General features: G+C 53.2%; 1 long non-coding RNA gene across 4 annotated transcripts; it reads right to left on the bottom strand.

The window, feature by feature from the left end:
* Nucleotides 1–3,257: 3,257 nt before the first annotated feature.
* LOC122230952 lies at nucleotides 3,258–12,108 on the bottom strand. 4 transcript variants are annotated; one of them, XR_006207996.1, is made up of 6 exons: nucleotides 11,758–12,108; nucleotides 9,747–10,513; nucleotides 6,406–6,503; nucleotides 4,263–4,510; nucleotides 3,675–3,796; nucleotides 3,258–3,577 (listed from the first exon to the last, which is right to left on the bottom strand). It is a non-coding gene; the product is annotated as an uncharacterized LOC122230952 (long non-coding RNA). The 4 variants fall into 4 exon arrangements; XR_006207997.1 differs by lacking the exons at nucleotides 9,747–10,513; nucleotides 11,758–12,108 and adding an exon at nucleotides 9,176–9,458; XR_006207995.1 differs by lacking the exons at nucleotides 9,747–10,513; nucleotides 11,758–12,108 and adding an exon at nucleotides 8,822–9,090.
* Between the last annotated feature and the right edge of the window lie 18 nt (nucleotides 12,109–12,126).

Genomic DNA, 12,126 nt, shown 5'->3' with positions numbered 1-12,126 from the left:
GTGGGGGGCACTGCCTCTGGGTCTTGAGCGACCCCCTCCCCGTTCCCCCAACTCATAATCCGATTGATATTCCTACTCCCTCCTCTGGACCCGTCACCATGGCAACAGTTTTCTCAGTTGCACTTCATCAGTTTCTCGGCAAATCTTTTTTTCTGCCCCCTCCTTCGGTCTCTCTTTTTCTCCTCCATCAGCCCGCATTTCTACCTACTCGTGGTGCCCACCTTGCCCTGCCTCTCCCAGCTTGTGTGTTTCTCACTCGCTCTCCATTTGTCCCCACCCGCTTCCGTCCAAATCTCTCTCTACAGGTCCCCTCCCCTCTCTCCCTTTTCCAGCCCATGATTGTAGCAACAAGCTAGAGTCTGTTGACCAGATAAGAACTCCTGTCCTGATATCAGGGCCGAGAAGCAGAGAGGCCTGGAGGGACAGGGTTCAGGTCCCAGCAGGCCCTGGACTGAGGCCCATGATGCAAAGGTGAATGTAAGGTCGAGTTTTTCCGGTTCAGCTCTGACAGGTGGGGGGGGGGGGGGGGGAGGGAAATCAGCGTGGCCCTGGGGTATCCTGCAGGCTACCGTTGTCGGTTCGATTCCCACCTTCCCACCTCACCCTCAGAGACCTGACCCAATGGCTACAGCTACCAGGGTGCTTCCGAAACACCTAACCTTCCCTCTGACTTCTTCTGCACACAGTTCCCCTTAAATCTCTCCACCCGCTCGTTGGTCATACCCCCTGGGATGTCCTACTATCCTGCCAACTTTCACCACTCTAAACACGAACGCTTCTATTTTTTTTTTTAATTTTTTAATGTTTTTTTTTTTTTAATTTTTTTTAACTTTTTTATTTATTTTTGAGACAGAGACAGAGCATGAATGGGGGAGGGGCAGAGAGAGAGGGAGACACAGAATCGGAAGCAGGCTCCAGGCTCCGAGCCATCAGCCCAGAGCCCGACGCGGGGCTCGAACTCACAGACTTCGAGATCGTGACCTGAGCCGAAGTCGGACGCTTAACCGACTGAGCCACCCAGGTGCCCCTAATGTTTATTTTTGAGAGACAGACGGAGCATGAGCCGGGGAGGGGCAGAGACAGAGGGAGACGCAGAATCTGAAGCAGGCTCCAGGCTCTGAGCTGTCAGCACAGAGCCCCATGCGGGGCTCGGACTCACGAGCCGTGAGATCATGACCTGAGCCGAAGTCGGACACTTGGAGCCACCCAGACGCCCCTGAACCCTTCTTCCCTAATCCATTTCCTCTCTTTGTGCTCCCGTGTCTCCTCTCTGTCATTCTCCACACACGTAGCCAGAATCCAAGGTGAATCACTTCTCCTTTTGAAATGTCACCCACATCCACTTCCAGCACTCCGCCATTTCGTATATATTGCCCTAGACCAATCATCCAGTCAATCTGGGCCTCACCAGAGGCTCATTTTACACTGGGATTTTTTCCTTGGGCCTATCATAAATTTGCCACCCCTACCCACCTCCCCCCCGCCGCCCCCGCCGCCGAAACTAAGCCTGTTCTAAACACGACTTTCTTCTCTCCTCCTTCCTTCTCCTGCTTTTTCTTCTTAGTTTATTGAGAGCCTTTTATGTATGAGGCTTTTCATATATATCATCTCACTTAATCTCCACAGTCGAGGAGGCATTATCCCATACTACAAGAGAAGAAATTGATGTTCTGAGTGGTTAATTTGCTCAAAGTTCTACAGCGAGAAAGCGACCGAGCTGAGATTCAACTTCAGATGTGCAGAGTTCCAAAGTTGGTGTTTTCTTTTATTTTTTGCTATATCAACCTGTTTCTTCTTTTTTTTAAATTTTTTTTTTTTAACGTTTATTTATTTTTGAGACAGAGAGAGACAGAGCATGAACGGGGGAGGGGCAGAGAGAGAGGGAGACACAGAACCGAAAGCAGGCTCCAGGCTCTGAGCCATCAGCCCAGAGCCCGACGCGGGGCTTGAACCCACGGACCGCGAGATCGTGACCTGAGCTGAAGTCGGACGCTCAACCGACTGAGCCACACAGGCGCCCCTATATCAACCTGTTTCCATAAGACTCTTGTGCTCAAAAACCTTCTGAATCTATTTTCTTATTCTTTCTTTACATGTTGGAGGCTCATTACCATCTGACCCCATCCCACCTACAAAACCATGTATCATCTTCTCAGTGTGACACAGACTGGTATCAACCAGGAGGACAACTGTGTCATTTAGAGTTTTGTCTTCATCTCTGTCCCGTTAAATATTTTTATCATTATCTGATATGAAAACGTAGTAGCACATTTCACACATATAGCCCTGGAAGGATAGTAAACACTTTGAAGGACAAGATAAGGATCCCCCAATCATCTCCATATGTAGAATGTCAGGCCAACTTAACAAGATGAAATGATCAAAGGTCCGTGTAAGACCTCAGCATTGTACAATGGTGAGGCTTAGAAGCAGTTCACGTGAGAAAAAAAAAAGAAAAAGAAGCAGTTCGGGTGAAACAGAATCACAGAAATGAGGGGTTTAGTAAGTTCAGTCTGAGTCATCAGCATGATACGGTTGCCAAAAGTAAATTCAATTTTAGGTCGGATTAATAGAGATACGGTATTTGGAATAAAGGAGAGGATTGACAGCCTTGCTTGACTCTAAGTTGGCCAGGTGTTATCGTGGGAGTGAGGGTTTATTGAACTGGGAATATTTAGGTTGGGTAGGAGGAGAAGAGTCAGGAGTCATTGAAGCTCAAATAAGTGAAGGGTTATCATGAGGAGGAAGAACTAGTCTTACATTTTGTGACCCGAGGAGGTAGCGCGTGCGGACTAATAAGTAAAGACCACTGGGAGAGAGTTCAGCTCAAAGGAAGGAAAAACAAATGCTCATTCCTAGGGCTGCCTGGCTGGCTCAGTCAGTAGAGCATATACTCTTGATCTCAGGGTTGTAAGTTCAAGCCCCATGTTGGGCCTAGACTTACTTTAAATACATGAAATAACTTTAACTAAAAACAAAAACCAGGGTCACCTCGGTGGCTCAGTCGGTTAAGTGAATGTCTGACTCATCACTTCGGCTCAGGTCATGATCACATGGTTCATGAGATCAAGCGTCGCATCGGGCTCAGTGCTGACAGCATGAAGCCTGCTTGGGATTCTCTCTTTCTCCCTGCCCCTCCCCCATTGGTGCGCAAGCTCTCTCTCTCTCTCTCTCTCAAAATAAAGAAATTAAAAAAAAAAACCCACAAATGTTCATAAATGGAACTGGCTTCCTTGGGAGACAGTAAGTTTCCCACGGCTGGAGGTGTTCAAGAAGACGGTGACTGATCCCCTGCTTGCCAGGGCTGTTAGCTGAGCATCAGAAAGAACCCGAACTAGGTAGCTGTTCTTTGTTGAGGCCCCTTCCCACCAAGATCTGTGATTCCATTGCTTTTCTCCTTTCTGTGCCCCTTACTAAGCCCTTGCCCTCCCCTGGACCTGAGGTCAATCTCCTCTTTCTCCACAGGTCTCCCCGAGGATGCCGCGCTGATCACATCAGGTCCACATCTTTCAATTATTTAGCAACGTTTATTGTGTTTTAACTGTCTCCACCTCATAAGCTCCTTGAGGGCAGGTGCCTGTTAGAGGATCAAAACTTATCCATCATTGACTGTTCTTGGCCTCCCTCTGCCTCCCCTCTCCCTGCCCCCACCCCAAGATAATTTTATCCCTCACCTCTTGTTGGAAATCTTGTCTAGGCCCACTCAGTTCCAGGGCTTTTGTGATACAGAGAACTGGAGGGATAGCCGGGGAGAAACAGGAGGCAGGAACCAAGCAGCTTCCTTGTGTGTTAGAATCTGGGTAACGGGTGAAAGAAACGGAAAATAATGAAGCCTGACAGGCTAAGCCAGTCCATACGCTAAGGAGAAGAGAGCGGGCAAAGAGAGGCAGAAAAGCTCTGTTGACTCCAGAGGACAGAGAGAGGCAGAGAGACAGGTAGCTGCTGCAAGGTGTAGCAGAAAAGGGGGAAGGGAATTTTAACAAGCGGCGTTGTAGGTAATAAACCGGAGCAGCCCCAAGAGATACAAGTGAAAATTGGGATTCCTTGGTGAAATCATTTTCGGTTGTGGGAAATTAGTTGGCGGGGTCGCAGAATAGATTCAGGTTTCGTATCCCGCAACTTCCGCGGGGTCCAGCACAGTGCGAGGGTGTGGGCACCCCGTGAGGCGGTACCCTAGTCCCAGCAGATGGAGCAGACGGGGTGGGGTCCCGAGGCTGCGGGATTCTGCGAAACGGACTGGATCGTGAAGCTTCTTCCCTTACCTCAGAGTTACGTCTTGTAAAAACATTTCCTCATCTGGGACTTCAAGTTTCAAGTACCCTAGCAATTAGAAGGGGCTGTGGGTCTTGACAGATGGAGAAAATAAGGCCCCCGGAAGTCCATCACAGAGCGGTTTCTGGAAGTCACAGAGCAGGCGTTAGGCCCTGCCGGGACTGAGGATATGCCTCGTTCAGGGGGTTGTCCACAGTCCAGGGGTGCCATTTTCCCCTTGGGCCAGAGAGTTCCGTGCCTGTAAAGAGACTCATGATGAGACAGAAAAGGGGGGATGGGGGTGCCTGGGGCATCTGGGCACCCCTCCCTGTGTTCAGAGCTCCGCACCAGGCTCTGGGGGATGTCCAGATAAGAAGGCCAAGCCTGCCTTCCCAGATCTCGTGGCCTCCCAGGGAAATGAGCCAGACACAGGAAGAAGTCCAATGGAAAGTTGGAAGCAAACGCTACAGTGGTGTGGTGGAAAGGGTCTGGACTGGGAATCAGGAGGCCTGGGCATCGCTTCTAGCCGTTGCTCACCAGCCACGTGGTGTGGGGCAAGTCCTTTCACCACTCTGGGCCTCAGTTTCCTTACCTGCGAACATTCTATTAAAAACAAAAGCTCTGGAGTGCTACACTTGTGAGCAAATTAATGCAGCAACTAAATGTGTCCTATGTGTGCTCCCTGCCCCCATGCTCGCTCCTCCCAGCACCGTCTTAGAAGGGCTCTTGCCTTCAGTTGATGGCAGAAATTAAATGTTTCCAGCACTCAGAATTGCCAGGCGATGGGGCTCCTGGGTGGCTCAGTCGTTTAAGTGGCCAGCTCTTGTTTTCGGCTCAGGTCGTGATCTCACAGGTTTGTGAGTTCGAGCCCCATGTGGGACTCTGTGCTGATAGCGTGGAGCGTGCTTGGGATTCTCTCTCCTCGCTCTCTCAAAAATAAAATAAATAGGGTGTGTCTGGGTGGCTCAGTCGATTAAATGTCCGATTTCAGCTCAGGTCACAATCTCGAAGTTTGTGAGTTCGAGCCCCACGTCCGGCTCTGTGCTGACAGCTCAGAGCCTGGAGCCTGCTAGGGATTCTGTGTCTCCCTCTCTCTCTCTCTCTGCCCCTCCCCCGTCGCGGTCTGTCTCTCAAAAATGAATAAACATTGTCATAAAAAAATTTAAATAAACATTGAAGGAAAAAAAAAACCTGCCAGTCAACGTGTAGGGTGAGGGGTAGGAGGTGGCTTTCTCTGGGCCCCTGCTTGTGGTAGCCTCTCCTGGGCTTCTGAAAGCTGCTATCCCTCCCCAAGCCCACCAGAGCTAAGTGAGTATTTCTCTCTTAACTAACCAAGCCTTCTATTTAATTGCTATCTTCCTGATAAAGAGCCTGAAGATAAACTCCAACCCTCTTGATTTCCATTTGAAAAAACTAAGGCCCAGAGACTGGGTGTGACTAGGCCAAGGTCACATACTCTAGATTCTCAGGTTAGTCCTCTTTCTTTTGGGACTTGGAAAATTTATTAGAAATAGGTTGTTTGGGGGACAGCTGGCTGGCTCGGTCGGTAGAGCGTGCGACTCTTGATCTTGGGGTTGTGGGCTCTTAAAAGATAAAATCTCAAAAAAAGTCAGAAAAATAAAAAATAAAATCTTTTTTTAAAATTTTTTTTTAATGTTTTATTTTATTTTTGAGACAGAGAGAGACAGAGCATGCGTGGGGGAGGGTCAGAGAGAGAGGGAGACACAGAATCCGAAGCAGGCTCCAGGCTCTGAGCTGTCAGCATAGAGCCCGACGCGGGGCTCGAACTCATAGACGGTGAGATCGTGACCTGAGCCGAAGTAGGAAGCTCAACTGACTGAGCCACCCAGGCGCCCCCAAAAATAAAATCTTAAAAAAGAAATGGGTTGTTTGGGAGTGCAGCCTTAGAGATCCCCCCCCCCGCCCCCAATAACATCTGGTGAGGTCCCTTGTTGGAATCTTGTTCTATCTTTAGGCCTCCAGTGAGATGTACTGTTCACCTGGGCGGAACCACACCTTAGGCTAGAGTAAGTCTCAGCTCAGATGTTGCTCCCAAGCCGGAAACTTTCCAGACTCCCAAGTCCAGGATAGGTGTCTCTCTGAGATGCTCCCCAAGGCTTCATGACAATGAACTGAGATCATTTGTTCACTTACCCATCCCCACCTAGACTGCAGGCTCTGAGGGTGACACATCTGTCTTGTTCCCCAACATAGACGCATCGTCTCATCCAGTGCCCAGTGCATAGTAGGTCCTGAAAAATGGTTTTTGAATGAATAAGTCCATGGGTTGGTCAGAGAAGGATTCCAGGAGGAAAAGGGAAATGTTGAGTCAGTCAGGGTCCCTGTGTGCGTGAAGTGCCTATATAAAAAGGAATTCTTGGGGCGCCCAGGTGGCTCAGTCGGCCTGACTCTTCATTTCGGCTCAGGTCACGAGTTGGGCTCTGGCAGTGAGCTCGGGGCCTGCTTGGGATTCTCTCTTTCTCTGCCCCTCCTGCCCCTTCCATGCATGCACTTTCTGTCTCTCTCTCTCCAAAACAAATAAACATGAAAAAGAAAGAAAGAAAGAAAGAAAGAAAGAAAGAAAGAAAGAAAGAAAGAGAAAGTCTTAGAGGATAATGGGAAATGGGGAGAGGGAGGGAAGTGAGCCAATTGAAAGGAACACAAAAAAAGAAGGAAGGAAGGAAGCCCGCAAGAACAAGGCCTTCAGTAACCTGGAAGGGCTTGGGGTGGAGGGGAGGAAGGGTCTCAAGCCCTGAGGGGGATAAGGGGAAGCGGTTGTGAGCACCTAGAACCCCTCAAGAGGGATTCTTTTATGAGGAGAAACCCCGAGGGCCGCTTGGCTGGAGGGGAGGGTAGCTGAGGTGTGCCAGGGTAGCTGGTAGGAGCTCCGAAGCCTGACTACAGGTTTGAATTTGATGCTGGGGTCCAGAGGGAATGGGAGTTCTGGGGAGGCTGGGGGCACAAGAAGAAAAAGAAGGTGAGGAGCAGCGCCCCGCGACTGACCTCCTCTATTAGGTTGAGACAGAGCCTATGTCTTCACTCCCTCCTCCCTCTTCCAGGTCCCTGGGCACCTGAAACCCGCGAGTGGAGTCCCCCAGGGCAAAGATCTGGAAGTGGCTGAGGCAGCCCGCTGAGTGAGGGGGACATGGCAGGGCCTGTGGGAGTTCCCTGCTTCCACGAGCTCTCCCAGAGGATTCTCTTTCCCTCCGGAAGTGTTCTTGGCGCGGGAGGAGTCCTCTAACTGTCTGCAAAATCTTTCCACCCATCCCCACCGGCGCGGCGCGCAGCTTCCGCCTGCCACTGCTAGGCCAGATCTAGCCACCAGGGGGCAAAAAAGCGGCCCCTAGGTGGGTGTCCCTCCACGTCCCCACCCACACACACCTGAGGGCCAAGATGGGCGGTGCCTCACCTGGCTCTCACACGGAGTCGGCTAGCTCCGTTAACCCCTTCCTGCCTGGCCTGGTTTACTTTGCTCGGGCAGAGTCATTCAGAGCCGAACTGGAAGGCCAATCTGATGGCGGAGGGGGTGTTGCCCGAGAAAGGGGCTAGGGTGGAGGTGAAGTCAGGGTTTCCAGGTACTCAAGCCCTTGTTCCAGCCGGGGCTGGCGGAGGCTACCATTCCCTGCCTCAGTTGGGCAGCTACCTCCGCAGAAAGGTGAAGGAGCCCCCTGGAGGCACAAGAGGTACGGGTTGTGGTCACCCGCGCTGGGCCTCACAGAGGATACAGAGAATGCTGGGGCAGCCACAGAACCCAGACTTCCGGGTTCTCACGAGCCTTCTGTCGGTCGGGGACCTTTGTAACGACTGGTGGGTCGGGTAGTGGGGGGAGGGTAGCCGAAGAGTGGAGGGAGAGACACAGAGGACCGGGGTGGCGGGAGTGTAGACGGTTAAGATTTGGCAGCAGAATGGGCCAGATTACGCAGCTCTCGGGTGCCGGGTTTTGTGTATCTCTCCTCGAGTACCAGGCAACCTTCCAGGGCTCTGACCAGCCCAGATCCCGAGACTGCGTTCCGGGCCACAAGGTGTTAAACGGTGGTGGGAGTGGGGTCCGGAGTCTCCTCCCTCCCTCCCTCCCTCCCTCCCTCCCAGCGTCACCACCTCGGAGTCCACCAGGCTGGCACTCAAGGAGTTAAGTCTGCCCGCAATCTGCAAGACTGGAGCCGGGGAGGGGGAGGAGGGGGGGCGAGGAGAGGGGGAGTGGAGGAGAAGGGGGAAACAGACTGCAGGGAGACAGCGCCAGGAACCCCCTCCCCAGGGACCTGGCCCCTGGGCCCCCAGCCCCAAAAGAGGCCCTGCCCTCCCCGGGGTCGTGCTCTCTTCCCCCGCCCTGCCTCCGCCCTCCAGCTTTGTGTCCCCAGGAGGGTGGGCTGCAGGATTTCCAGCCAAGCCTTGGCTGCCTGCTCAGTTTTTCCAAACCCTCCAGTCGGGGAAGGCGGGAGCCCTGTCAGGATAAGAGTCCCTCCCCCACTGCCCCTGCCGGCCCCCTCACCCAGGCTCCTTTTTCCTGCCCCCGCACCTTTCCCAAACTTCTTTCCCTTTCCACCCTGGCCCCCGCGCCCCCTATCCCCACCTCTTTTGGCTCCCAAGTTCCAAGTTCAGGTTCGAGGGGCCAGGTGGGTCCCACAATCCCGGCGAGGCGCTGGTAAAGCCAAACTCTGCAGGCCGACACTGAGACCTGCTGGGCGCCCGCCCGACTCCCAGCCTGGCGCCCGCCCCATCCCAAGACGTGGCCCCAGGTCCACCGGGGAAGGTGGCCCAGGGGTCTCCCGCCCGGGGATGGAGGTGGTGCTGGGGGAGCCGGCAGAGCTGGGCGGCGGGCTCTGGTGCGGCTGGTGCCAGACCTTGGGGCACGCTTCGAGGAGGGGGCAAAGTGTTCCGAGCGCTGGCACGGTTCTGTCCAGCAGGTCTATTATATAATAATCACCATCTATCAGGAAGCCAGGCAGCTGGAGTGAGTGGGGAAGCCAGGATGCCCGGATCTGCTCTTCCTCCAGGCCCAGGAAGGTGTCTCCACCAAGATAGGGGTGTGGGCGCAGCCCAGAAGTAAAATGATGTGGGGGTCTAGGGGCAAGCGAGGGGCCCTGGGCAGTCCGCAGGCGGCCCGAGAACCCCGCCCCAGAACTCTGATTGACAGTGCTCTGAGCCAATGATTGAAGCCACTGTAGGGCTCAACGTTAACCCTTTCTTGGGTCGTCAGTTCCTTTAGGGGATAGAGTGCCTTCCCAAGAACTGTTCTTCAGTCCTGAATTCCTCCCATCGGTATGGGGTTGGTGAGGAGTCTCAGCTGGAACCGACTTTCGTCCTAATCACTTCACGAAGTAATCTCTGATAATATGCAGCCCTAGAGCCGCCCTCCTCACTCCCCCTCCGCCTCCAGCCCCAAAGTAAATTGTATTCCATGATACGGTTGTGTGTGTACATTCTGTGGTTGCAGAGACGGGCCCGCATGGCACTGTCGCACCCACACTGCTCCATGAGCAGGCACCTTCACTCACCTCTACCCGTGCTGGCACTTCCACCGACACTCGCTGACACACCTGTGACACTCCTCGTGACACGGTGACACACAGATACACGGAAACACCTGGTGATTCCCCGAGTTCGCCAGTAGAGGGAGCCGCTCGATTCCGGCAGTGGGCCGCCGGCCCCTCTCCTCTCCTCGCTCGCTCCAGGGTTCCACCCAGAACTCGTGGCTGCTCGGAGCTCAGCTCCGCATCCCGACCTGGAACCTACGCTGGGGCCATGAGTCACAGCCCCACCCAGGGGAGCGCTCTACATGGCTGCTCCACAGGACATGCCGAATACGCTTGAACTTACTGTGTACCACATTTAACAGACCTCTTACAACACAGCTCTCACTCCTGCGAACAGTTTTCTGGACCTCCTGTGAACCGGGCATTGTGCCAAACGGATCATAACAAGCCCATGTGGTTTGTCATGTATGTAAGAGGAGACTGATCCACACAAATGGGGTGGGCCCTGCCTTCTAACCAGCACACTGTTTGAGAAATGGCCCTTTTGCCTTGGTGGCTCATGTATATCCACAGGACCCTGGAGAGAGGAGAGGAAATTAGCCTACTGCCTAGGCTCTAGGATCTTTCAAACCTGAGCTCAGTTTCTCTGGGCTTCAGTCTTCTTTTCCTTTAAGTGGGAATACCTACCTCATGAGGTTGTGATGATTCAACTCCTGACCCAGCTTGGTGTCTGGCACAGCAGTTAGTAGGCACTTGGGGAAGTTTTGTTGATTGGATCAAAACATGATCTAGAGATAATGTGCATGAAAATGATTTGTAAACCGATGTGAGGCTCACACAGGGGTTATCTGTTTTTGAGGGTTTGTCCCTCATCTCCACCTGTGCCTCCTCAGACCTTGCCCAGGCCCCAGCTGCTGGCACTATCAACCCACCAAATAAGTGTTTACAAAAGCCCTACTATGAGCCCAGCATTTGAGTGCTGTGGGGAATGTAGAGGCATAGAAAGCATGGTCTGGGCCCTCAATCTTTTGGGGCAACCAAACATACATACAGGAGAAACAAAACGTTAAGTAAGCACTCAGTTGAGTGGCATAGATGTAAGGAGAGGTAGTCAGGAGAGAGGGCGGTCTGTAAGGCGATCTGGGGACCATCTATTCGAAGGGGAGGAGAGAGGGCAGTGGAACTGAATATCGGGAGCAAACAGGTTTGCTGGTCTTCTTTCTGAAGCAGCCCATGCTTGTTACTTGTTGGTATTAATTTTAGGTGGGAGCAGTGGGATACAGGGAAAGTGTCCTGGGATGAGGACACCTGAATTCCACTCCTGGGCTTCCCACGTTCTAGCCGTATAAACCTGAGGAGGTCCTTAACAAATGCAAGTGTCAGTTTCCTCACCGATATATAATGGGGCCATAACATCTTTCTCACGGGCTTGTGGTAAACACCGAAATCACATTGGTGAAATGCTTTTTAAAAGGGCTTTACAATTTCTTTTTCATTGCATCTATCCTCCTATAGAGTCGTGTGTGTGTGTGTGTGTGTGTGCACGCGCGCCCACGCGTGGAGCACCTTGAGATTAGGAGAGAGTTCTTTTGCGAAGACAAAGATTTTACTTCCACAAACATTTTCTTAGCATTCACTTTGGGCTAAGGACTGAGATGAAAAAACTCAGTCTATGTCCTCAAGGACCTCATGATCTACTAGGAAAGAAAGATGAATAAAGAGATGCTCAGTGCATAATGAATGTGGGTGGGTACAGTGAAAAGGGGACCCAGTATTTGTGTGTGTGTGTGTGTGTGTGTGTGTGTGTGTGTGTGTGTGTGTGTGTTGGGGGTTGCGGGAAGTCCAGGCAACTCCCACTCCTTCCAATCAGTGTAGATTGGAGGGTAGGTTTGTCAAATCTCTCTGTTGCCTGGGATGGTGTTGGGGCGTCTCGTGCCCAGTCCTCAGGAATGGGGAGGAGAGAAGGGTAGAAGCCCCCTCCCCGCCCCCGGGCCAACCTGCCTCCCGCTAGCCAGCCGGCCGGGCGCCTTACCGAGTCAGACCACTGGGAGGCTGGGGGAGCCGGGTTGGGCGAGGAGGCGAGCGAGATGGGGGAGCTCTTATTTTGACAGGGGCCTCTCCGGGCTCTGGTATGAAGGCAGAAGGAGGCAGCCAGAGAGCCCCGATGCTTATTCAGGCTGGGGAGAGGAGCCGAGTGGAGGGGCGAGCGAGGCTCCGGCAGCGCAGGGGAGCCCGGGGAGGCGGCGGCGCGCGGCGGAGCCAGTGGCCGGACATGCCCCGGACCCGGGGCCGCTGCACCACCGCCGCCGCCCGGAGCCAGCCGGACGGACGCCCGCACGCCTGGGTCCCCCGGCGCCGCGCCGCCCGGGGGCTGCGACCCGGACCCTCGGCGTCCGACCAA

This window comes from Panthera tigris, chromosome D1, assembly GCF_018350195.1.
Source record: "Panthera tigris isolate Pti1 chromosome D1, P.tigris_Pti1_mat1.1, whole genome shotgun sequence".
Lineage (NCBI taxonomy): Eukaryota > Metazoa > Chordata > Mammalia > Carnivora > Felidae > Panthera > Panthera tigris.
This window is presented reverse-complemented; position numbering and strand designations above follow the sequence as displayed.